The sequence below is a fragment of the Prionailurus viverrinus genome, chromosome C2, assembly GCF_022837055.1.
Source record: "Prionailurus viverrinus isolate Anna chromosome C2, UM_Priviv_1.0, whole genome shotgun sequence".
NCBI classification, from domain to species: domain Eukaryota; kingdom Metazoa; phylum Chordata; class Mammalia; order Carnivora; family Felidae; genus Prionailurus; species Prionailurus viverrinus.
The window spans coordinates 97091428-97119101 of record NC_062569.1 but is presented as its reverse complement, the minus strand read 5'-3'; the positions used below and the strand labels follow the sequence as shown (position 1 = coordinate 97119101).

At 36.9% G+C, this 27674-nt stretch overlaps 1 protein-coding gene and 1 pseudogene across 2 annotated transcripts in view; both read right to left on the bottom strand.

Moving 5' to 3' along the window:
- LOC125175073 (uncharacterized) overlaps positions 1-9036 on the bottom strand; it is a 31748-nt pseudogene extending 22712 nt beyond the window's left edge.
- The window catches only part of LSAMP (limbic system associated membrane protein), a 665273-nt gene that overhangs the window by 465142 nt on the left and 172457 nt on the right, over positions 1-27674 (bottom strand). The window lies entirely within an intron of this gene.

Genomic DNA, 27674 nt, shown 5'->3' with positions numbered 1-27674 from the left:
CCACAACCACCCAGCAGGTGCTTTACCCATAAGGTTAATCACACTGAAAGAAAGTGAATTAATTAGCAAAAGAGGAGTCACAAATACATATGCAGGCAGGTGAGGGAAGATAGTTCAAGTCTAGTGGGTCACTCCTTTCATTTTAAGACTCTACAGGGCAGGGGTGCTTGGGTGGCTCAGTAGGTTAAGTATCTGACTTCGGCTCAGGTCATGATCTCACAGTTTGTGGGTTCATGCCCCACATCGGGCTCTGTACTGACAGCTCAGAGCCTGGAGCCTATTTCGGATTCTTTGTCTCCCTCTATCTCTGCCCCTCCCCTACTCACACTCTGTCTGTCTCTCTCAAAAATAAAGAGTAAAAAAAATTAAAAAAAAATACTGTAGAGGGAAGATCCTTTAAAGAAACTAAACCAGGCAAAGCAAAGTATTGAAGCAAGAATAGATAGCTGATCCATTTCTCAGGAGGGATTACTGTAATGGGATAGGAGCTTAGGTTGAATGACATCTAAAAACAGTTCCAGTGCTAAGATTCTATAAAATATTTCAATTTGCAAATACCTTAACTTCATCTTAATTTCACATGCAGAAGTCTTACCTTTTTAGAGATATCAAAATTCAGTGCTTATCACTTGAATCATGTTGTGTCCTCAAAACAAATGGATGGTAAAAAGCATTATTTGTTAAGCCTCAAAGCTGAAAAACTCATTCTGCTTCTCACACATTTGACCAATAGTGACAAATCACAAGTGGTAGGCAGCCCAAGCGGCCAATGTTTATTAAATGTCTCACTCAACCCCAAACCTCATGAATTGTTTAACATACAAGAGAGACAGAAAGCCAGTATTTCTCCTTGTGTCAGCTCTTGTTAGGAGTGTCTCTGCTCCTCTCACTCCTGGCTAGGAACAACATTAACATTCATTGTTCTTGAAACACATGGGAATTCAGGGAGCCCTTATAACCACAGCCAATCCTGTGCCATGTGGCTACGAATGCACACCCAGTCTATAAGCACCAAGAGGCAAATGTGAAGGACACACCAAATAGTACACACTTAGAAGGCCAAGGCAGTTGTCATTGTTCTGCCTCCATTGGCAACAATTTGAATATGCTAGGGAGAGAAATAATCCAGTAGTCTCACACCAAGAAACCCTCATGAATTCAATACTGAAAAAATGAGACTTTTCGAATCACCCATTTAAAAGTTAGCCATAAGGAAATTGGCTTTAGGTAGCTTGTGACCTGCAAGATGAAGATTCTTATCCAGTCTTTGGAATAATTAGAGAATTTCATCACTGTTAGTGGTTTTCCTTGCTGCTTTGCTCACTATTTTGTGGCAAAAACCAGAGGGCATAGCTAGGGGGAGTAGGTGGTTGGTTCATTTGAAAAATATCTAAAGGTACTTGTAATCATGAGTCCCTGTGACTCTATGTAGATACACATTTTTTAATAACTATCTTGGATTTTCCCATGAGAACAAAACATTTTAGCATTATGAATGTGAATAATTCAAGGAAAACTTACTGCAATAAATATCTACTTAGGCATACAACACTACCATTTCTGTAATTTTTATGGTTTCAGTTGTCCTCACAAATGTGACCCTAAAGTTAACTTTAAGGGATCTTTCTGATTTGCACCAGCCTCCAGGAAGGCCAATTCCATAACACCCATCATTAAGATTTAGGAAATGATTCCAGTTGAATTTGGGGACATAAGTCCCAATCAAAGATTGAGGCCTCTTTGGTCTACGATGCCCTGACCAATGGGAAAACAAAAACAAAAACAAAACACCAAATATTGAGTAAGTCTATCCCTTTCTAGAGTTTTTTGATCAACATGATCTTGAGCTAAATCAGTAGTCCCAGAGCTATTCCAGATTTGGAGAATTATCAGGTCTCTGGAGCATAGCACATGGCCTCACTCTTTGACTATTCTTTCTTCCTAAAGAGAGAGCTAGGGATTGTCTTGATATGTTACTATCGCAAAGGAATCTAAAAAATGGATACATTTTCCAAATTGAATAAATACAGAAATAAAATACCCTTCACCATCTGCACATACCAACCAGCCATATAACATGAATTTCAGTACTCAGATGTCATCCATGGAAAGACAAAAAATGGGAGGTGGTATTTTCCAGTAGCAAGATCCAATTTCTAAACAAAGAGTTTCTGTGGTGGTTGTAAACATCAGCTATACTCCCTGGAGAAACACATTTTTCTAGAACATTGCATATATGTAATACATAAAGCATGTTTTTATTACTAGTATTTGTCTTCTATCTTTCACATATCTTTGCAAATGACAATTCACAGCAACCCAAAATAAGACTGCAAAGGCAAGGGGAAAAGAGAGCATGAGATAACATTAAATGTAATAAACCTGAAGATTTCTCTTTGTTGTTCACATAGCTGAAGCTAGTCTGCAGGAAGACTTATGTAGATTCCTCTCAGAAGGATGGAGATTTCTTATTTGTACATTGGATATTAGCAGCTGCAGTGCTTCAGTGAACTCAAAGTTTTATAGTGGAAAAATAAAATGGATAAAACCAACAGAGTTTGAAATTTAAGAGTGGGGGACAATGTCAAGACACCAAGTTAGTGATAGGATTCAAGCTGCTGTAAGGGTCACAGTGACAACTCTTCCTTCTCAAAAAAGCCCAGCAAGATCATTCTCATTTTCTGAGAATCATAACATTTTTTAAGTACATACTAATTTTCAGATCATCAAGTTCTTCCCAATTTAAACACCATATGCTTCTTCCAATTCCTGCCTTTCCCTAAAGTTCCACAATGGGACCAAATCCTCTAAAGTCCAGCAACACTGACTGTACACATCCTTCATTGGGAACATTTAATATAATAACCCCCAGAAGAGTTTCTCTGTTAATATACTTTATACGTATATGGAATATTCCTTAAGGACAAGGACTGTGATATATCTCATAGTATCCAAAATCCCTTTACCATCTAACACAGAGAAGAAGGAATAAACTTATCTGTTGAGGATGAAAGTCTCTGTATCCATTTTATAGCGAGAAGTCTGTCCATAAATTGTATCTGGATTTGACAGTTCTTATACTCAATTATGCAACAAATTGATTCATACAGATTTCACTCACCAGTACCTACCTGCTTTACAGAAAAGGACAATGGCATAATGTGGCTGGACCAATAAGGGAATAGACTTTTAAAAACAGACAGAGGCGCAGTCGGTTAAGCCTCCGACTTCAGCCAGGTCACGATCTCGCGGTCCGTGAGTTCGAGCCCCGCGTCAGGCTCTGGGCTGATGGCTCAGAGCCTGGAGCCTGTTTCCGATTCTGTGTCTCCCTCTCTCTCTGCCCCTCCCCTGTTCATGCTCTGTCTCTCTCTGTCCCAAAAGTAAATAAAGATTGAAAAAAAAAATTATAAAAAAAAAAAAAAAGAAAAAAAAAGAAAAAACAAAAAAAAAATAAAAAATAAAAACAGACAGAAATTAAAAGAAGGGGCCCCAGCATGTCATGATAAAGATGACTTGTAGCCTGGTTTACTCCATTTCTGCCTCTCATGAATAAACAAAATCAGTTCCTCTATTACACCTTCTTATTTCAGTGATATCCTAGACAGATCCTGCTGGGACTCAGACTTGAAGAGAGTGCCATTACTTAACCAGAACTAGAAAAAGCTAGCATGGGGCTTTATACAAAACTATGGCTTTATAAAAACTCTGACTACAATCTGTTTAGTGGTTGAACATGTTAGTTTCAATGTCTTTGGAAAAACTCAAACGATTGGAACTATTTCCAGGAAATTTCCCAGAACCCAAAAATCTTCCCATAATGTATTTTTCCACAAACCTCCCTGGTTAAAAACTTACAAATTTGCCAAGAATAGTCACTTTTGTTCTGGGTGTTGGCCAATCTCTCAATCTCTCTGCTGTTTCCCTGGAGAGGATTTCTGATAAGAAATTGATTCTCATCATTCTTCAGATTGGATGGGGGCTCTTTACCAATTACTGAAGCTGGACATCAGGAAAGCACCTGTGCTCTGTGTGACATGACATTGTATCTACACTTCCATCTCATTTCAAAGAACAGTTCCTTCTCCTGACATGCCCATCATCATTGATGGTGATATTAATTTCAGTAACATGGTTTTGTACTGATATAACAATTATGAAATGAAAATTAAAAAAAAAGAACAATTGAGTGCATCTGCGGTTAGAAGAAAATCTAAAAGCATAATTATATTTTAGCTCACAAGTTAAGAAAAGGAAGATTGGCCAGAGAGATGCAAAAGAGTATATCAGAGAGAAAGAGTATAATGCTTTAAACATGAATTTACTGACAAGTTTGCTACAGGGTAAAAGTCTTTGGTTGGAGCAGACACAGTTTAGAAGTCCACATGCTAGAACTTGATCCTTGCCAGAAATCTCTTTCAACAGCCACTTTGAAACATGTATATTTATAGACAAAGAGAGCCATAAAAATTGCATATGGTCTTTTGACTGCTTGAGCACTTAGCCTTAACTAGAGAAGTGAAGTGGAAGCCAACTTAATCTTTCTCCTAGTTTTTAATACTTTGGTGCTACAACAGTACACTTACTGTTAGGATTTGCGACTCTTAGTTAAATCTCTGAAGGCCATGCTCTGAGATTCCTAAGACTAGAGGCTGAAGGATCTAAGGGGAAAGATTGAGCTTCCATGACAACTAGATGAGAAGTCCCTTTAGGGATCCAAATCAGCTTGGGCTTTAGGGGGAAAAATGTATGCTTTCAGGAAAAAGTAGAAGAAACCTGTATTATTAACGTGGTCTAGAGGTGAAACCATACTTAAACAGGAGGTGCCATTCAGGAAGGGGGTGTGTTTATTTTATATTTTAAATGGCACATTGAGTCATAATGGAAATAGTCAGACACCAATGAATTATTTATATTGTGACCATTTTCCTTCTCTCCCAGTTTTCCTTTTTCTTCCTGGTGCTTCCCTGTTTATCCAACCTAATGCAATAAAATGCATAATTAATTTCTAAACGCTTCCGTTGAGCGGTGCAATTTGTCAAGTCGAGTTGTTAATAGAATTAAGCTTTTTATCAGCGATTAGCAAAAGAAGGTAAAAAAAATTAATTACAGAATTGTATGCCTCCCTGGTTCAAAGCCAGGTTTTGGATTAAATGTTCGATAAAGGTTTCTTGACACGTTATAAAACATTTAGCAAGAGCTGCTTTCCCCTAGTGCATTTAAAACCTGTCTCTGTGCAAACCCAACCTGCAAGGCATGTGCATTTGGGTAGACCTTTGTGCACGCCAGTGTGGGGAGCTACAAAATCATTTTACAAAATCCTGAGGAAAATGTTGGTTTTCCTCACACTGCTCAAGACAAGGGATAAGCTATGACCTCACAGGTGTTTTCCATCTTTAATTTTTGATAGTGTGATTTACAGCTTGAGTGAAGTTGAAGAATTGGTTGGAGGGAATAATAGAACAGTACACTGATAACATGATTAATATATGATAGGCCTTCATCTATAATTCTGTATAAGATACCTACACAGGTTAGTATGTAAGGGCTGTTCAAAATATTTGACCTTACCTAAATCTCTCATATAATTTATCCACTTCTTCTAAGCTTGATCCTTTCTTTCTTCTCTGTTCTGTGTCCTCATCACCTCATTCTCTTATGAAGCAGAGTAGTTCAACCTATTTCGTGCCCTCACTTTTTCCAATCCAGGTGAGGAGGAAGGAAAGAAAAAACGAATCTGACACAGAAGATACTGACACCCATTGGGCCACGTTTTATGAGTGGCACAAATGACTGTTCTTCAATGGCAGGAAACATTTTACCTTTTTTCAATTGCTTGTACTAAGACACTCAGATGCAGCAAGCACTTCTTGCCTGCTCTTCCACATCTGGAGGTCCCATGCTTTCGGCCATCTCTTTCCGAATCCCACCGTCGAGACCCGTTTGAGCAAAGCCCAGGGCATAGTTTCCAGAGTGAAGTTGTGCTCTTCCAAGAAGGCACACTTGGTGTGTAGGTCCTAAGTTCTAAACTTAGGATGGGAGGCCAGAGTTTGCCCTTCAGTTTCAGAGACATGTTTTCTCATATCCCCTGCAGCAGAGAACCAAGCACTAGAATTACAGGGAACTTCTGCAGACTAAACAAATTGGTACACATTTACAACTGTAGTAGATCCAATGTATGCACTGTATATACTCTATCCCTCCGAAACTTGGGAGAAGAAGGAGAAATGGGCCCTAAAAAGACAGTATATAAAGCATCCGTCTGTCACGAACACTGTCTCAGTCTGAGCTGCTATTACAAAAGACAACAGATTGGGTGGATTAAACAACAACCATTTGTTTCTCATACTTCTAGAGGAAGGGAAGTCTAAGATCAAGGCAACAGCAGATATAGTGTCTGATAAGAGCCTGCTTCCTGGTTCAAAGATGGCCATTTTCTCACTGTGTCCTCATATGACAGAAGGGGCAAGAAAGCTCTCCAAGGTCTCTTTTATAAGAAAACTAATTCCATTCAAGAGGGCTCCAGCCTCATGACCTCATCACCTCATAAAGGTCCCACCTCCTAATAATACCATTGCATTGAGGGTTAGGATCACAACTAATAAATTTGAGGAGGACACAAACATTTAGTTCAGAACAGAAGCTCAATCTTTCTTTTTGTTTTCTTGGTCCTCATTTTTCTTTTCACTCTATCTTTTATGCTTTCCAATGAACTTTGGATAATACGTTAAGTAGTCACACAAAATTCAATTTTAAGTACTTAAAGAGTAGTACAGTATGACTATTTTATGTAACAAAATTAGATTATATAAAATAATGCTGTTATTGCATATCCCATATAAAATTATAGATTTGTTCTAAATATTTTCTCTTAATTACAAAATAAAACCAATAACAAAACATAACATAGAATCAGCTTACACATCAGGTTGAGAATTATAACAAGCAATGTAATTTTTCTGATCGTTTGAATTTAAGTTCCATGATCTCTAGGGACACTTGGTTTTGCTTATAGTCACTGTAACCTCATTACCTTGAATTTCTGATACATAGTAGGTACTCCATAAATATTAGTTAAATCAATGAATAGTTAAGTGAAGGTTATTTATCGTGGGGTTTTTTGTTCCAAGTATTTTATTGATTTTTTAAATGTATTCCTTTGCTTCCTCAGTAAACACAGAAACATACTTTGACTTTCCTTAATGGCTCAGAATTTTGCAGCGCCTCATTAAGTATAAGTAATATTAATTAGCACTATAAAATTAATAACCTGACAATTATCAGGTAAAATGGGAGGAATCAAAGCTGATTCTCATTGACCCTAATTGTCACCCACTTTGCTTTAGACTGATTCTTTGATTCTAGCTTGTTTTCTTGTCCTTAATCTCATTCTCATAAAAGAATGAAGAAATGTGCAATTCTATGGCCTCCTAAATGAAATTTAATACGGCTGCCTTTCTACAAAATTAATGAGTAATCTAAGGATGAATCTATCTTCTCCAAAATTGTTTTCCAACCCTCATTATAATCTTTCTTATCATTTGTATATTTCTCCTTTGAATTTTCAGTAGCTTTTAAAGTACCTTTTCTTAGCTGAGCATTAACAATAACTTAGTTACTATGGAAGGTTTACTCCATTCTTTTATTTTTTTTTTCAATTAAGAATCTTTTCCATTTTAAAGATTAGTATATTTGAAAACCTTAATCTTTAAAGTACTCAACAGAATGTCAGGGACAAATTTTGTGAAGGTTTTCCTTTTTACTAAAATTTAACAGAATTCTACACAAAGCAATGTTAAAAAAATCTTGTATTATACTTAGGTGATGGCACTCTTTTATTGAATGTATCATATTCTAAGTAATACCTAGGTACATGGTTTGAATTAAGGAAGCAAAAACACCAATAGGAAAATAATACCATTACATATTAACTCTGCCTCTGGAAGGTGAACACACCTGCCTAACATTAAAACAGAGTTGTTACAGGGCGCCTGGGTGGCTCAGTCGGTTGGGCGTCCGACTTCGGCTCAGGTCATGATCTTGCGGTCCATGAGTTCAAGCCCTGCATCGGGCTCTGGGCTGACACCTCAGAGCCTGGAGCCTGTTTCGGATTCTGTGTCTCCCTCTCTCTCTGACTCTCCCCTGCTCATGCTCTCTCTGTCTCAAAAATAAATAAATGTTTAAAAAAATAAAAAAAAAAGAGTTGTTACTTTCAGGTAAGCATATGCTTCTAGAGTGATCACTTTGTGCATGTACAATAATGCGAAGTGACTGGTCAAATGGAAAATGAAAGAGACACACATTATGCAAAATTTGCACTTTCTTAGCAAATGGTTTATGTGTAACACTCTTGAAAATTATTGGAATGATACTTTCCATCAATTTTTTAAAAAATCTTACTAATATACTACTTGTTTGTCTTCCTTCTGTCAAACCCTGAGCCAATCACATTCCCAAGGCTGTCTGAGGAATTAGAGGAAAAGGAACATAACAGGGCAGACAAAACGCAGGAGAAAGACCTATGTATGGAAGAGGGATATGACTCCTTCACACAGCAGAGGATGAGAAAGGCCACTATCAAGCAAAAGAACCCCCTGACCTCTGAGAAGGCAAAGTCCAGACTGGTGTAGGAGAAGAGCTGTTGCTTCAGAGAAGGGTTCCTGGTATAACCAATGATGAAGCTCCCAAACATAATACCAATTTCAGTCTCAGTGCCAGCCATGTCTGCCTGTGGCAGTCCCAGCCCCAGTGAACTTGGCTATTGTATTAATGTTCCTTGAAACTTCCCTTGAAATGGAAGCTGCAGATAGGAACAAGTGATGTCAGGGGACAGGGATGCCACACTGCTGAGACTCTCACCTGCCGGTCACCTGTCGGTGTCTATGGTTGTTTTAGCACGACTGCAGACAGTGATAGGCTCAACAACTGACAGGTACTCCTGACCAAGAAGCGGGTGATGAACTCTGAGCAGGTATAAATTTTCAGGACAAGAGGTAGTGTGGCAGGAGAGCTGCTCCCAGCAGAGAGAAGCAATTTCATTTAAAAAAAAGAAAACCCACACACAGGGGTGCCTGGGTGGCTCAGTAGGTTAAGCATCTGACTCTTGATTTCAGCTCAGGTCATGATCTCATGGTTTGTGGGATTGAGCCCCATGTCTGGCTCTGCGCTGACAATGTGGAGCCTGATTAGGATTCTCTCTCTCCCTCTCTCTCTCTCTCCATCCCTCTGCTGCTCTCTCTCTCTCTCAAAATAACTAAACATTTAAAACAAAGTAAAAACAAAAATCCCACACACAAATGTAGTCATTCTGTCCTCACTTCAACAAATCTGTAGACTTTTGGATTTGGCTTGACCCTACACAAGAATTGTCTTTTTTTTTTTTTTTAATACCAAAACATATCAACATATCAGTTCCTTGGTGCTCTAACACTGTTCAACATGTTTGGTAATTACAACAGAAATTTACAATTCTGCAGAATTACTCAGTGGCTATACATTTAACTGATAAATTTTAACAATATACATTTAGCTATCCAATAACATGACAACCTTAAAATGTCAGTGATCTCATGCCAACAGTGCACAGGCCTCAATCACTTGTTTGTACTCAAAAACCTTTATCTTTGCTTATTCTTGATACATTGGTCATAGGTAGTAGTTAAAAAAAACCATACAAAAAGTGACTTCTATGTTCTAATATAGTCCTATGAGCATAAGACAGTATTCAATAGCTATATTTTGCTCACAAGTGGTGAAAAATTTAGACTGGTTCATTTTGAGTCCTGACACTTTCTCATTCATAGATGAAAACTGGAAAATTTTGCAGAAGCTCTTTCTCATGTTCATTGTTCCTTGTAATTATACATGTGTTTTCCTATTTTAAGGCTTATAAATGCTTTCATAGATTACTTCTCTGCCTATCACAACTAGAAGCCAATATGATAGTGAAGTGCATGGAACTAGTTTTTTATTTAGAAAGTAGTACACATAAATACTGGTGGTGTTGGTTTGCAATAATGTGATCGGGTTGCTTGCAAGAATATGTTTATCTCCTATTGGTCAAGTGTGTAAATGAATGTAAGATTCTTTTGGTAACAAATACCCTCAGATGTAAGACAGTGATTCTCTTACTTCTTCACTCCCTGCCATAAAAACAACCAGCCTTAACCTCTGCCATATCATTGCTATGCACTGTCTCCTCTTTGTTCTCATTTTATTTAATCTCAAAACACTCTGTTTTTCCTACAGTTTTTCTCCTCAATTTTCTACCTGCAATTTCCCCAGGTATGGTTTGTTGCTTAAAAGGGTACATTTCCAAGTATAAGTATTTGTCTGACAAATAGGGTCAAATCTCTGGTTTGTATTCAGGAAGAGGTTCTCTTTCTCTTAAGGGAAGGGATGCTAAACTTTTCTTCCTTTCAATATTTTAAAATTTCTCATTTGTATAAGTACATTTAACTCTCCAGTGGGGTTAAATAAATATTTTACTTCATTTGACATTACTGAGGTCCTAGAGGTACATAAAACTCTTTAACCTCTGGGAGTCTCTCTCCTATCTAGCAATATACAGTATTTTTAAAAGTTGTATTAAAGCATATGACCTCAGTCTACATATATGTACTTATTTTTGAATAATGAACTGCCTTACTAATATATTATAAGCCATACTAATATATTAAAAATATATAAAAAAATAAAAATGAGATCCAAATATAGAGTTTATAATCATTTCTTCAAGACCTCAGTGCACACTTTTCGGACCCCTTTTGAGACCACAGCATGATCTGCCAAGTCATTAGCTATTACACTTGGACACCTAGAGGGAGTGCTAATCACCTAGGGAAACTTCCAGGTGGGGGTGGGGTGAAACATCAGTATTGTTAAGTAGCATAACTTTTAGCTTCGAAATTCTGGTCCCATTTTCTCTGGTCAGAGCCAGATCAATATTTTTGTGAGGCTTAGAGAAATAGAAGCCAATTAGTGGGCATCTGTGCCTTGGGGAGGGAGAATCTGGGCCCAAGGCCCAAAGTCCAAGACAACATTTCCTGTGGGAGATACGGCCTTCAGTGAAGTGCTTTTCCTTGAGTATTTGTTCATGGGGGTAGAGGTGTAGGCAAAGAGAAGCATCACCAGGGGGAGGATGCAGTTGATTAACATTCTGAGCATGTGAAACAGTTTGTGCACAATTAACTTTTCTGAAGTGTATTCCAGCGCTTTCAAATTATGTTTTGCATAGTGTAATTCTATCCTATTACCCTTAGCCACATACACCTTGGTATCAGAGTATTATAAATTATTTCTCTGCCTCCTTAGTGTTTACAACTTTCTGATACAGCACTTGTAGATAGTGATCATGCATATTACTTCCTAGTTATCACAGTGAAACTAGAGCTATTTTATTCTTGTAATCTTTCTTCATCCGTCCTAAAGTTCTTTAATCATTTTTGTTGTTGGTTTCTTCTTTCATTTCCAGTTATCAGTATCTTTCTGATCCTGGGGCACTCAGACTTAGAAGGGGAATGCCAGATATACTCTCACCTTACTGAATAAATAGGAGCTATAGGCTACAGCTTTCCTGTCCTGTGATAGCGTGTGTCTGTTTATGAAGCCAGTGCTCTCATGAATTTTTATTATCTTAGCATCACATTGAATTATCAGCATGTCACCTTGCTATTTAGAAAGCTGTCATCTGATTCTTTCTTCATCATGGCATCCTTCCACTTGAGCTCAGTCTTTCTCATAGATTTGAATTTCTTTTTTTTTTTCCTCCAGATTTGCTTTCTTTGAAGTGATCTGTGGTTTGCACCATTTCCTGTTTAGGAAACAACTGCCTATCTAGGAAATTAGCACAGTCAATTAGAATCCAAGCTTTCGGAAGACTAGATTCTTCAGAAAAGTCTTAGCCAACTGTGGGCAGGTTTGCAGAATGTACTGATCTTGGAATTCTCCTTTCTAAAATGCTCTAATTTTGATCAGTTTCTTTGCAACTGGAATGTGTACATTTTGCTATCTGGGTATACATATCTGCATTCACACCTTTTTCCTAAATTAAAGTAAGACATGATTGAGCAAATATTTTAATACTCTATGTGGCTGATGTATACAATAGAAGAATAATTTGAAATATAATAAATACTACATTACTTCCCTAATGAACCTGATGTAACGTCTTCCTTACCATTTTCTAATTATACTTCTGACCCAAATTGAGGTTGACATACACTACCCACATTTTATTTGCCATTTAAGGTGTTTTTCATCTAAGTGTAGGGACTGTTGTGTGGAAAAAAGCAGTTCTCCCATGGGAAATAAAAAAAAAAAACAGAGTTAATAGTTACAACCTGTTGAGTCTTTGTCTTATTGATGTAAAACTTGAAATTTAATTTTAACTATCTAGGAAGTAGAAATCATAAACTATCGATCCTAGATTGTGGTGTGAGAATTTAGTCTTCTTAGGCTTAGATTTTAGGGTATAAGTGATACAAATGCTGATAAATTTCCTCTCTGACTCCATATTGAAGTCTTTAATCTACCCATAAGTGAATTTTTTTAATGTTGATGTTTTAAACATTTTTGACTCATCAAAATATACAAGGTCCTCTCTGAGATTCTGACTTTTTGGGCTATAGGCATGTGACTCTCTATTCACTCTGATATTCTCTAGGATTATAAGATAGATGGCAAGTACTTTTTGGTACATGCAAAACAGAACTACTAAAACTTCTTTAGATACAGACTACTGTATCTGTAAAGCTATCATTGCACAGAAAAGAATGCAATAAATTTCTAGTCATAAATCACTTAGCACATCTTGCTAAGGGAGCAGGTAAAATGTTCAAAAGGATATGTTCTAAGGAGGCAGCAAGAAGAAGGAAACAGACATTTAGTGGGGAAGCAAGCAATCATCAAAGTCGAAACAAACCATATAACATCCAGTTTTCTGAGCTTGGAACTCTCATCTAGGTCCCTCAAGAGGTAGGTGCACAGACTCAGGGGTTCAGATGGACTCAAAGAAACTAGTTTGATGGGTGCCTAGTGAATAGAAAGCACAGTGATCTTGTTTTGTAGGCTCCTATAGCAATGATTTGGTTAGGAAGATATTCTATTGGTTGGGCTCTATCATTCTATCCATTCTCACTGGGAAAACCTGTATGCTCTCCAACAGACAGAGAAGATAACACTCTGTAGAAGAGGAAGAAAAGAAAAAAAAAACAGTAAAAGATCCATTTGTTTAATATATGAATGACAAAGATAATAAGGAATGTGATCAGGACAAAGATAGAAAGATCATCATAATTAACTATATATATTCTCAATTGTAAGAATTAATTAATCTACTATATAAAAGGATGGGCATTTTTACAGTCATGTATTTGGTAAGAAACTGTACCATGTTTCAGTATTTTCAGCTTCACGTCTATGAAGTCAGGCATACTTCCATAAGCACTTACCAAGATTATAGTTTTTATATTATTTCTTATTATATCAACAGCTTTATGTCCTTAAATACAGAGTTCTAGAAATATCAATGGGTATTTACAAGCCTCTGTTCTAACAACTAATGACTGGATCCACTAATATTACTAATGTTAATTTACATAAAAAAACATATTCTCTTTGTTGCATCTTTTGACTTCTAAGGAAATATGGCAGCATGGTTTGGAGGCCAAGATTTTTACTCAGAGTGGAAGAAAGTCATTTGTGGCTCCTTCACTCAGATGGCAATAAGACATACTCAGCCTCTTGGGAGCCTGAGAAGTAAGTACAGATCAGTTTTGAGAAACTCCTTATGAAAATGATGGTGTGTTACTACCATGCAGGATGGCAACGGAACATGTCTATACATATCACCTTACACTTTTCTGTTCCCACACACTTGTCTCATTAAAGGGAAATATCAATTTTTAATATTAAGTCATCTGCCAAGAGCTAAAGGAGATTGTTCAGTGTTTCTGCTTTGTGGTGAATACCAAGGGAACAAGAGAGGGGAGGGAAAAAGAACAAATAGAGAAGTAGACATAAACTCATCAACCCTATTCTATTTTTAATCCACTCACTTTCCAAGTCTCTATATTAGAATCGTCTTTTTCTTTGACAACCTCCCTAGTGATTTGGCAACCGTTTTCTAAAGTCAGTGCACTACTGTGTATTATTACTTCTCTTTATATTGACGTTCAGTTGAAGGAGGTTGCTTAGAGATTAGTGTCTAATTCAAAACAAGTTTACAATTCTGCCCATATTTTACTGAAAATCATCTTTGGCATGAAAAAGTATATGCTCAAGAGCACCAGAACTGTCAATTTTTCCTGTCTTGAGGAAGGGTCACCTGGAGAAAAGCTAAAGTTCATGTTAGAATTTTTCAAATTGGAAATTTGGCACTTGTTTCAGGTACACACAATTTCCAAGAAATTACAGGACTGTATTTCCATTAAGGCTCAATGTGGAACTGCACTTGGTACTTTATATCATAACAGGTTTACATCTGACCTTTTGATGATATGGTAACTTTTCAAATCCACATATAGAGGGCTCATAGTCCTGCCATCTGCTTCCCTGTTAGAAGAAACCCAATAGTTAATACTCTGACAGAATATAGCTTTAGTTTATATGTCCTGTTGCTCTGGCCATAGTAAGCTAAATAACTGTTTCAAAGTGATGGAGTTTTTAAGAAGATAAATTTCTCCCCCAAAAAGTGCTTTGCCTCACACCAATTCCATGACAACCATCTAGAGGAAAGATGCATCATCTTTCCCAGAGGTGAGAAAAAATTATATTCAACAGTGTAATTAGCTTGGTCATTCGTTGGTGCTCATATACAGGCTTCCTGAAGTGTTTCTGGTGCTGAACAATCAAGGCCTCAGTAGGGTTCCTCAGTTAATGTATGATTTGGGCTGTTGTCTTCCCCTTGTCCTCTTCTCCTGACCTGGGCTAGCACTATAACACAAGTTTTGCTCTCCTATCAAAATCAAACACAGTATATGTTTCTATCTTTGGCTTAAAATTTTAAAAAGCTTTTTCCTTCAAATAACTACCAGCAAGAATGAAAACAGGGCGATTTTTATCTCATTTTTTTTCAAACACAAAGGAAGTATTTTATTTTCTCCCCTTGAGAGTTTGCTAGCTGTTTTGTCTCCAGGGTCACAATTATTTAAAACTTTATACTTAGCTTTAAGACCCCTTTCCACTGCTAGCCAACCTCTTCCCTCTCCCTTTTCCCCCACATGAGGGGAAATTGCAGAGAAATACTACTTAATTATCACACCACGTAACTAATTAAAAGCAGGATGCTTGTGTATGGTATGCTAATGAGCTATTAGAGATCCAGCAAGCTTTAGTGACAAGACATGGGTTCCTATTCTACCCTTCACCTGGCTGTGGATTTCCAGTTGACAGTTAATGATGATGAGATAGGAATTTATTACGCCGCTTACAAGCCAAGAACTTTAGGAGAGGGCAGAAAGGTTAAGCAACAAAATCACTCAGAGGAAGCAACACCTGAGCTGAAACCAAGAGACAAAGAAATGTGAGGATCTGGTTTATAGGAAACCATGGGATGTGTAGAGCACATGGCAGAGAGTGTACAATAAATAGGGAAGTCTCATTATTATTTATTATGGACCCAGTGATGGAAGATGAACATATTGAAAGCAAACTATTGATTAGCTACTGGTATGTATGTCCTCTGTCCACAGATTTGAGTATACCAATTTAAAAGTCCATCCAAACAGCCTAAAAAATATTCGCATTTCATGCAGAGGTAAGGTTTCAGGCATGCAGAGATGTAGATAGAGGAAACAAAGAGGATATGAGAAGAAAGGGAAAATGGAAAGAATAAACATACATAATCACTTTTGTCTAACTGTGAGAAGAGTATTACAAATGGAATAAGCAGGGATGTCAGCAAGGAGCAAGAAGATAGTAACCTTAATGTTAACAATAATGATAACCCACACTTATTGGGTATTCCTTTTCTGGGAGGCAGGCACCAGCTGAGCACTTTACATGCACTATTTTGTAGATATCCCATCCTAGAGAAGACTATGATAAGGTCATTGTAGGGTTCTAAAACAGTGTCTCTGACCATTATCTCTAAATAGAGATTCAAAACTTAAGAGCTGTTGCAATACATAAGGAAGAATGAATTCCCACAGTTTATAATAAAATGGAATGAAAGTCAGGTGCTTCATTTTTTTGTGTCCATACCCCCTTCTTCCATAATATAATGGTTACTCATTTAAGTGGAAATTAACCATGGGAGGTTAACAATGTATGTGACTTTTGAAAAGATACATCCCTTTTTGTTAACAAATACTAATGGAGGTCAGAGAAGAAGAAAAGGCTTTCATGAGTTGATGGTGCCACCACCATGTATTTTGGATCTGTTACTTAAACTCTATTAAGGGGAATGCTTTGAAGCAATAAAATTATCATCAATACTTTTACTTTGCCGATCCCCCAATGTATTTGCACAACACCCTTGATATGCTTCGGCTGGTATTTCCCTTAAGTCAGGAAGTACTACTCCGTTTCTTCTCAAGGCTAATTATCAACTGAAACAAGAAAATAGTTGGAATTTAGAGGGAAGTCCCTTACGTTCACAGGGGAGAAGACACTATGCCAGGCCCATCTCTGTCCCTTTGGGAATCTGAGACTTAAGTTGGCAGAGATACTGTCACTAGAACAGCAACTCCCTTAGTGGACAGCTCATTAGGTTAGGAACCTCTGTTTTCCTGCCATCATGTGCATATCATGTACATTTCAATATAAAAACACAATCTCCATCTGGGTTGACCCCAGTATTTATTCTTCACTTTTCCATCCATAAGAGAATATCTATATTATTGGCAATAAGCCCAGCTAAAAACCTCCATTTTGCAGCCTCTCCTGTAGACAGACTAACGATGAAATGGATGAATGTCAATGGACAAAGGCTCCAGCGATGTTTTCTGAAGGAGAGATAAAAATGTAAAGCATGGACCTCCAAAAACTTCCTTGAATCTTGAGGATGGAAGCCACTCATTAAAGAGTGAGGGGCACTTGGGGGTCTTATTCAGTTAAGCATCCATCTCTTGCTTTTGGCTCAGGTCATGATCTCATGGCACTGAGAGCTACAGAGCCTAATTGGGATTCTCTGTCACTATCTGCCCCTCCCCTGCTCTCCTGTGTTCTCACTCTCAAAATAAATTAACATCAGAGAAAAAAAATATATAAATAAAGATGGCAAAGTCAAACTATAGGCTTAGGGCAGTTGTGAAATAATTTCATTCCTGGATATCACTTCTGGACTATCTTACCTTAAAGAAACTGAAAACCCTCATTTGTTTAAGCGACTTTGTTTGGACTTTCTGTAATATGCAACTAAATCTAACTCCAACTAACACATCCTTTCCCCAGTTGCTTCTTACTACTGCTAGACTAATGAGAATGGTCATTTAATTTTTCTCTTTGTGGTAGATAAAACACAAATACCTGTTGTTGTTTATATTAAGGGGTACTCCTTTTGGTAAGCACAGTGTCACATCAGCTATAAATGCCTCTCTTGTCTAGCTAATCAAAACTCTCTTTCCTTACTATAATTCAAAGTTTAGTTGGAACTCCATACTCCATCCTTCATGAAAGGCATAGCTTCTTTATCTACCTCTTCTTTCTTTCTTAGCTATATCCGAGGATTTGTGCGGGTAGATGGAGGTTTGGAAGTGGACAATGAGCTTCTTGATAGTGTGCTGCTGGATAGGAGCCTAGGGGTTCATGGCACCTCCTTAACGTCCTTTAGGTATTATGATCTGTGAGGGCATCAAAAAAAATATATTGCTTGGGGCATCTGGGTGGCTTGGGTAGTTGGGCATCTGACTCTTTATTTTGGCTCAGGTCACGATTTCACTGTTTGTCAGATTGATCCCAGAGTTGAGCTCTGTGCTGACATCATGGAGCCTGTTTACAATTCTCTCTCTCCCTCTTTCTCTGCCCCTTTCCTGCTTGTGCTCTCTCTCTCTCTCTCTCTCTCTCTCTCTTTCAAAAATAAAATAAAACTTCAAAAAAATTTCAAAAACAAGATAAAATCACTTTTTAGAAAAACTTAAGCATAGAATCCTTCCATTTTTTAATTTTACCTCAATATTTTGTGTGTGTTTCAGGATTTCTAAAGTTCTTTCATTTCTTCTTTCTCAAACACACTCTCTCATCCTGTCTCTTTCTCTCTTCTATTTCTTTCACTTTTGTTTCTTGTAGACTTTACTCTTAACTTTAGAAACTGTTGCACACCTAAAGCAATATTTTTCTTTTGAAGGACAAACACATTGAAGACAGGGCTGGAAAGGGGGCAGAAATGTCTGTAGTCTAAAAAAAAAAAAAGAAAATAACTTTTATTGGGATTTGAATAGCAAATGAGGGGTGCCTGGGTGTCTTGGTTGAGCATCTGACTTCGGCTCAGGTCATGATTTCACAGCGTGTGAGTTTGAGCCCTGCATCAGGCTCTGTGCTGACGGCACAGAGCTTGGAACCTGCTTCAGATTCTGTTTCTGTCTCTCTCTACCCTTCCCCAGCTAATGCTCGCTCTATCCCTCTCTCTCTCTCAAATATAAATAAACATTACATAGGAAATGAAATGGTAGTCCAACCAGATAGAAGAATCTATGTAACATCAGATCATTCAATGCGCTGGATAGCTGTGCTGTCCCTGTTAGTGTATCCACATGATTTGGTAGGGCCTAGATAAGCCCTCCTAATGATTAGACCCTATAGCTCAGAAAGCTGAGTGCTGAGTAGTGCTCTACCCATTCCTTTTTCATCATTACATCTGTCCATTCCCTCCCATTGACTATGCACAAGGTTCTTTAATGCCTATCTCAATTAAGCCTAAAAGGTGAAATGATGGAGGGTAAGTACAAAATTTGAATAATGAATAGTTACAAATTTGACTTTTCTGTGTATGAGCTATGGAATAATAAGGTATGAAACCTCTGCAACCCTATTTCCTCAGCTATACAATGTGGATTGGAACCTTTCTTATTAGATGTTAAGTGAGATATATAACGCATCTATTACATATTTTATTGATTTATAGTTTACATTTGAATCTCTAGCATCCCACACACATTTGCAATAAGCTGTTCATTGAGCATGTTCAATGCTCAATAAATTGCTCTAAAATATTTATTGACACATAATGCTCAATAAATATTCACTAAAGTTTGAATAATATATAATGAAGTAATGAATAAATGTCCTAATGGCAGTGCTCTGAGTCCTCGCTAAATTTTATTTGTGTAATGCTATTATATATCCAAGATAACAATGAGCTTATTCCATTATGCAGCAACCCTATCAATAAGATGACACATAATTCCAACCAGGGCACTTTTTAGAATGAAAGGGAGCACTATTAGTAATGACTACAGGACATGGGTGCCTGGGTGGCTCAGTCGGTTAAGCATCCAACTTTTGATTTCGTCCCAGGTCATGATCTCACAGTTCACAGGATCGAGCCCCATTTTGGGCTCTGTGCTGGCATTGAGGCTGCTTGGGATTCTCTCACCCCCTCTTTGCCCCTCCCCCATTTGAGCTCTTTGTCTCTAAATAAATAAATAGACATTTAAAAAAATAAATGTAAGTACATATACATTTCTATGGGGGCACTCAGTAAAGAATCTCAGTTAAAGGAATAAATTCTTAAATTTGAATAATCAACCCTCCCACTATGAACACTGATATCTAATTTATTTTCTTGTAACTTAAAATTTGTTTTCCTTAGTTTTATATTGAAAAGCATGATACACTTTTACACCACAGTCATGAATGAAAAATGTCCTAACAATATGTGAATGGTCAATTAGTCATTTAGGAGCCTTTCAGTCATACAAAACCTTTAATGTGATAAAAATTGTCATCTTACTGGTGTGATAGACAGAAACGGTAAAGGACTGTCATTAAACAATGCGGAAGGTCAATTTCCCTTCAAGTAGCACAACCATTTCCCTGGATGGCCAAAGCCTTAATATCCTTCTGCCCCATGAAACTCAAGTAGAGTTGTCGGGTAAGATGGACCACAAAGATTCTTTGTTGTATTTGAGATCTAGATTGTGACTGTCTTAGCAGCTGAGTTTGTCAGCATACCAGCATTAGCAGCTTTGGTCCTTCAGTGGCCAATAAGGACTAATCATGAAATGAAACACTGGTCAAGTTGTTCTCAATTAGGTCCAAGAAAATGTATTCCTGAAAGCACATGGGCACTCTAATTGCTAACCCCTGGATAATTTTGACTTGCTGAGGGAGTTTTAATGTTTAACATATGTTAGAAGGTTACAGAAAACACTTTCAGCTGTGACTTTTATGAGGACTCCCTGTTTATCCTGTTTGAGCTGTGAACACAGAATGTCACTTCACAGAAGATGTTAAGTAACATCTTAAAATGTTTCTTAGCCCTTCCATACCCACCCAAACATCCCACTTAAATAGTTATATATAGCAAGCAGTAACAATACCATAACTTAAAGTCAGGAAAGTTTAAAGTGCAGTCCAGGTTGTTTAGTCACTAGTTCTGAGATCTTGACAAACCCTATTTACTTCTACAGACTTTAATTACTTCGTATGTAATGGTAGACGATTATACCATATATACTATAGATTCCTTTCATAATTAACATTCTAGAAGTGATTCTTTGAAGCTTTAAATAGTAACATAGGATGTTACAGTATGATGTTTCATGGCTCCACTGTAAAGAATTGATGACCAAGAAGAGAATTAACAAACAGTTAAGCTAATATGGGGTGCTTGGGTCACTCAGTTGGTCAAGCATCGAAATTTGGATCAGGTCCTGATTCCATCGTTCATGAGTTTGAGCCTCACATCAGGCTCTGTGCTGACAGTTCCGAGCCTGGAGCCTGCTTCAGATTCGGTGTCTCCCTCTTTCTCTGCCCCTCCCCCACTCACACTGTCTCTCCCTTAAAAATAAAATTTAAAAAAATTTAAAATAAGATTTAATAAAATAAAAACAGAATTCAAGCTTTCTAATATGCTATAATTTATTTTCAGTATCTATACATAAGATACCATGTTATTAACATAACATGATTTTCAGTGTAAACATCAATCTCAAACACACAACTTAATTGGATTTATCTTACAGAAGAGGAAACAGAACTAGAGAAGTTAAATATCTTCCCTGAGGTTGCAAATCTTGAAAGAGTCCAGATTTGCTTACTCCCTGTTAGTTTTTTTCATATTTTAAGTTTCTTCAGGTGGAAATAATAACAAAACTGGATTGTTTTAAAAAACACTTGGGGCTAGGTACTCTAGGAATATTGAACAAGAACATTCTACTTTACTAACAGTATGAAAACAATGGAAACATTTTTCTTGTAAAATTCCCATCTTAAATCGTAGAAGTATAATCTACTTTGTGGATAGAGTATAAAATACAATTTTCTGAGGGATAATGAGCCAAGTTGTAGTTAGTGAAAAGAGAAGCTGCACTTTTATTATTGTTTTGTAGGAGGAGTAATCCAATAATGATACCCAAACTCATTTTGGGGCTCTTTTCTGCCACAGAGAAGGACAGCTAGAAACACCAAGGAAAGAAGTAAAAAATTACCATGAGTGTATTCTTAGATATTCTATCTGAATTCAGTATAGGGGAATAAATATGGGTTAGGATGCAATTGTGAAAAGAGAAAAAATAAAAACAGTGATGAAATGGAAATGGGACTTTAGAAAAGAAAGCAGAAGGGTACCTGGGTGGCTCAGTCAGCTGAGCATCCAACTTTGGATCAGGTCATGATTTTGCAGTTCGTTTGTTGAAGCCTCACATCAAGCTCACTGTTGTCAGTGGGGAGCCTGCTTCAGACCCTCTATCTGTCCCCTGCTCTCTGCAACAACCCCAACTCACACTGTCTCAAAAATAAATAAATATTTAAAAAAATAGAAAAGAAAGCAGAGTGAAAGTGGAGATGGATGTAAACATGAGAAGTTACTGAAACCATTTTTCTTTCTTTGTGACAGCATTGAAGACTTATTTATGCATATGTCTTATGAGTCACAGACCTACAAACAAACAAACATGGATGTAACAAAACAAATACAGGGACAATATATGTTTTAATAAAACTTCTGTCCAATGATGGATTTGAGCATGGACAGAACTTATCATCATGTCTGTTATATCATGGAACTGAATCCACTAATAAAGTCTGCATTAAGTGGAGAAAGGCAAAAATAAAACTAGAAAACAAAAAGGGGAAATCTATAACAACAAAACTTTGAAATAGCATTCTATCACCTGGCAAGATAAGTCTCATTGTTTGATACAAACACAATTTGAAGTGGTCTTATTGCATTGATTGAAGTCCTCCCAAGCTGACTATTTGATAATGGTTAGAGGTAGCAGTTCAGTACATATCCTCAAATTTGTCATATCACTAATGAGGAGATATATTTTCTTGATAAAATATTAACGTACTTTATCTTGGTTCTATATTTTGAAGCAAAGACTGAACTACATTGATGTTCTATCTTTCTATCAGTCATGGGGTTTTCTTGTTTTTGTTTTGTTTTGATTCAAAGACAATAGGGATAACTATTCATCTACTGGTGATTCCATTATTTTTTGCATGATTTTGGCTTCCACAGATTCAAGCCACATATAAATACTGTCATCCTTTATGTGTACAAATCTGTTCTAAGTATACAGTAGAAAAGTCCATTAACATGAAAAACTAATCCAGAAATTTTGGGTGCTGTTTGTTTTAAATGTCTTAGCTTTAACAAGCTAACTTTATTGTTGTTTAATTTTCTACTCTTCCATGGAAGCAAAACTTTGAGTATAAATAACCTCTCGGAATCAGGTAAATTATTTCTAGGACTTTATAACATGCTAATGTGTTCCCTTGGATTTCCTGAGTCCTTCTGGTGTTATTAAGTGCTGTCATTCATTGTTTGAACACTACTTAGAATTGCTCGCTGTTCCCCGAAAGGTCATCAAAGCACTTAATAATTTCAGAAAAAGATAAGCAGGACAGAAGACCTTATCTGTATATCAAATGTGAGTTCATGTGTGACCTGCTACACCAGCCAAACTTCTGTCCCTATCAATCCTATCTCTACCTCACCCTATCCTTAACTAACACAGCACTGGATAAGGACTCCTTGATTTTCCATTCTCATCCTGGCTTCTAAATTGATTCTCTTTGTAACCTCTGACCTCCAGTCACAAATGGAAACCTAGCCCATATTAATATAAAAAGGCAACTGACAGAAGTAGAATATTCATTTAAATGTATTCCAGGAGCCATAACAGGCCATCTGGTCTATAATAGAGAAAATATTGGGTTTGTAGTTTCAGTCTCAGATAGAAATTAATCACTATTATCTTGGAGGAATCTATTTCAAAATTATAATAATTCTGAATTCAATATGTGTTTAATGTGATTTTTCTATTTCTCTTTGTCTCTCTCTGACTGTGTGTGTGTGTGTGTGTGTGTGTGTGTGTCCAGAAGAGTCTGGATGGTGGTTGGCCACATATCACTTCTGTAAAAAGGTGTTTTATCATGGACCAGAACACTAGCCCCAGATGCCCACTAAGATTCCTCCTAAGTTTAAGTTTCTCCTCTGGCTCCAATCTGTTGTTTTCTATCTATATCCTTTCTGTTTTTCCACTAAACTATACCTCTTCATTGTGTATCACCTCAGTAGAGTTTTCCTTTCTGATGCATCTCACACTTAGTAAGTTATTTTCAAAATTTGCATTTCCCCTTCATCACGCTTTGAACATCTCTCTCTGAGTTTCCATGGGTTAGAGTCCATGTATTAGAATTTGGAGGACATGTACTTTGTATTGGACTATGATTAAGAATAAGTTGTCATTGTATTCTGTATTTTGTACTTCTATTGTTGTTTTTTTCACATTATCTTGATATTCCTATTACTAGGATTTCATTAATAGAAGAATAAATAAATGTCAGGAGTTATTAGGAACTATGAATATAAAGGGAACAAGGTCCATATAGTATTTCCAAAATTGATAATAGTAGCATCAAGTGGTAACATGCAAAATACTGTTACTCACAGAACAGGCCTTTCTTTCTAAACTTTTTAAAACATTTGTTGGGTATCTTATAAACATAGTCACAAAGTAATTTTTGTTCCCTCTCTTCTTCCATAAAGTAATATCTAAAAAACATCTATGTTTAACAATCTCGTACATTTTTGAAGAAAAATACAATGTGTCTGTAGGTGGTGGTGATGGGGATGGGTGGTTTACAACTTAAATGTTGTTTACCTAACTATTACGGTTTACAACAACAGGAAAAAAAACCACAGGACAATTGCATTTTCTTATTTTTTAACCTGACTTTTAGGCTTTCAGACTAATGTAGCAATATCATCAAGGAAAAAGAATAGTCTTACCTGATTTTTGAAAGAGTGATTATGAGTAAATGTTCAAAATCTGCTTCTTAAAAATATTAAACATCACTAGTAATAATGAGGTTGTATGAGGTAGCCCTCCTTCACCCTCACTCCCTCTGTATTTACATCTTCTTTTTTTTTTTCCAACGTTTATTTATTTTTGGGACAGAGAGAGACAGAGCATGAACGGGGGAGGGGCAGAGAGAGAGGGAGACACAGAATCGGAAACAGGCTCCAGGCTCCGAGCCATCAGCCCAGAGCCCGACGCGGGGCTCGAACTCACGGACCGCGAGATCGTGACCTGGCTGAAGTCGGACGCTTAACCAACTGCGCCACCCAGGCGCCCCTGTATTTACATCTTCTAATCCTCCCTGCATTCTTCCAATCTGAGACCTATATTCCAATTAATTTTATTTCCATAATGGACAAACAGGAGAAAGCTTTAATACATGGTACAACCATTCTACACTTAACTGAATAAGACCAAATCAGGGAAAATCAAAAGGGTGAAAATATGTGATTGTTAACTTCCTGACTGTAAAAGCACTCACACAAGGAGACTAAAAAATAAACAGACAAACAAAAAACCTCAAGACTATATATTTTAAGGGCAATCACATTTAGAAGGAACTGTGTTTTAATACCAGAGCTAATTTATTTGATGGATTCAAAAGTCTTTTCCTTGGAAGTATAAATGATGGATATCCACAGGAAAATATTTGTTTAAATATCCTGAGTGCTCCATAGTTCAGAATTCTTTGGGGAAAAAATGTCTTTCTTAGTTCAAAGAAAGCATTATCTATAACTAGGAAATATTTGGATTAGAAGGAAAAGTGAATGCATCCACCTGCTTCATTTATGTTAGAGTTGGATGCACCTCTTTAAGCTCTCAAAAAGATATATTTGAAATACAAAAATATCACTTTATGCATGATTAGTCAACAAGGGATGTAAGGATTATTTAACAGTTAGTTTAGGCTAAAAATAAGTGTTCCAAAAAAGAATAAAGGAGTATCATGGTATACACATTATTATTAAGAGAAGAGTGTCTTTGTGGTAGATATTAAGCTTAAATAAGATTGAAGTCTGTAAAAAACTCCCATGAAGAACAGAATATAAGTACAAACACACAGAGGTGGCCCAGTGGAGAAATTCTTACTGAGAACATTCTATATAACCTGCTGAGAGAGTAGGCCAAACAGTGTCCATCAATGAATGAGCTGACCACCAATGGTCACCCAGAATGAACTCTGGAATGAAAAGGACTCCAGTGCATTCATCTTCCTCACATTTGTTCATAGTCATGGTTGTGGCAGATGCTGACACCCACAGGTTACTACACATGGAGCAGGAGAAAAATTATTTGAAACGAAAGGCAATAGTAGCAGTAGGGATTGCAGTTTTGAACACTTGGTCTACACATCGGTGAACACTTGAATCATCATCAAACAATGTGCAATAGAACATGGTCCTTGACAAGAGATATCAAGCAGTATTAGGTCTATAAACAGAAATGAATCATAATGTCCAGTAGGAAGTGACATGTGGTTAGCATGTGGCTAATATTCATGTGGCTAATATCAATAGCTCACACTTGTTTATTCAGATAATACACAGGACTTTGCAAGTACACAGCACTCCTCTAGATACGAGAATTTCTAGGGCTATTTTTTTTTCCTGACACTCGTTGAACATTTGTATTTAACATAACAATTCATCTTTTCTTCTTGTGCAGTTTTTAACACATCTGCAAGAGTGTAGATCACAATCTGCTTACCCATGTCCACATATGTCAGAGTTTTAAGTCACCTGGTATACAGGTTGTAAATGCCCCAGGATAAATACACCAAATGTTTAGAGAGACATGATGGACTTAACCTATTCTTACTTTCATCATAGAAAAGAAGAAAGTTATGTTTGTTGCTCATTGTAAGAAGATATCCTATCTTTTGGATACTCACTCAATATTAGTACTATGATGTATAAGATGTCACTGTAATGTTTCTTAATTACCATAACCCTATTCAATGCTATTTATCTGTATGAGATACTGTGCTGACAAAATGGCACATTCAGGAGAGGGGGTGAAAGTAATAATCCTATAATAAAAGTGAAGTATATTAAAGACGGAAAGCACTATTACCACAGGTAAAATCCTTTGAGGGCTGAACACTTCTCTTATTTATAATTTAGTCCCAGCAGGACAACTTTTCTGTGTGCTGATTATCAGAGCAACTCTAGCTTTGGGGAGCAAAAAAATAGTCACACACACACCCAGAAGCTGAAATAAGCTTTTCCCTTCATGTGATTTAGGAGCTATTGTCACTCTGTGGAACTCTGAAAATTATTCCATTTGAAAATAATTCAGCTCCTAGATTATATATTGTCTAGGTTTCCTCTTCCTGCTCTTTACTACTGAGGACATTTAAATGAAACTATTAGCTGATTTTTTTTTTTACTACTTATTCTCCACCTGAAGTTATTATACTTAATTCATATGATACTCATTTGCAAAGCAACCAAACAGGAACATGAATTCACTAGGGGGAAATAAACAGGAATGGAAGGATTTGTAAAGTATAAAGAGCCAGGAAGAGAGGAGTCTCTGCAGAGACAGGAGCACATGTGTTCGGCTCTTTTCACCTCTAAGTTGATGACTTAACTTTACCTATGTTTGAGGTAATTGAGAACGGCTTCTATTGTGACATAATCGTGGCTGTGGATAAATTAAGAAACTCTTTCTGTTGGACACATAACTACCAAAATCAGGGCCTAGGATGACAAAGTTATTCACACATGATGCAAATGAGGTTACAGCTCAACACCCAACACCTAGCCTAGCTCATGGTTGTTGTGCAATACATTTTTGTTGAATAGACATTTGAAAAATACATATTTATTGAATTAGAAATGTATATCTCCAAAATTGAATGCTTTGTCAATCCTTTTGTATTAACTCATATGCCTCACAGAAGATGGGTAGCTCTTCTAGCCTATGGTCACCCTCGAGGGACAACCAAGAAAATCTTTATTCTGCCAGTACCCTGGGAATGTATCTGTGATACTTCACTCTACAAAACTTTTAGCAAGTCTTTGTACCTGGTGTTTGCTTTTATTGTAGGTGAGTTTTCATTAAACTTTTTGCTAGTACTTGCCACTTGAATACATTTTGGACATGAGTCACAGGGATGCATTCACCATTTTTGTCTTATATTTTAAAATTATATTTTACATGTCACCACGAAAAGAGATGTACAAAAGGACAGCCTTCTGTTTT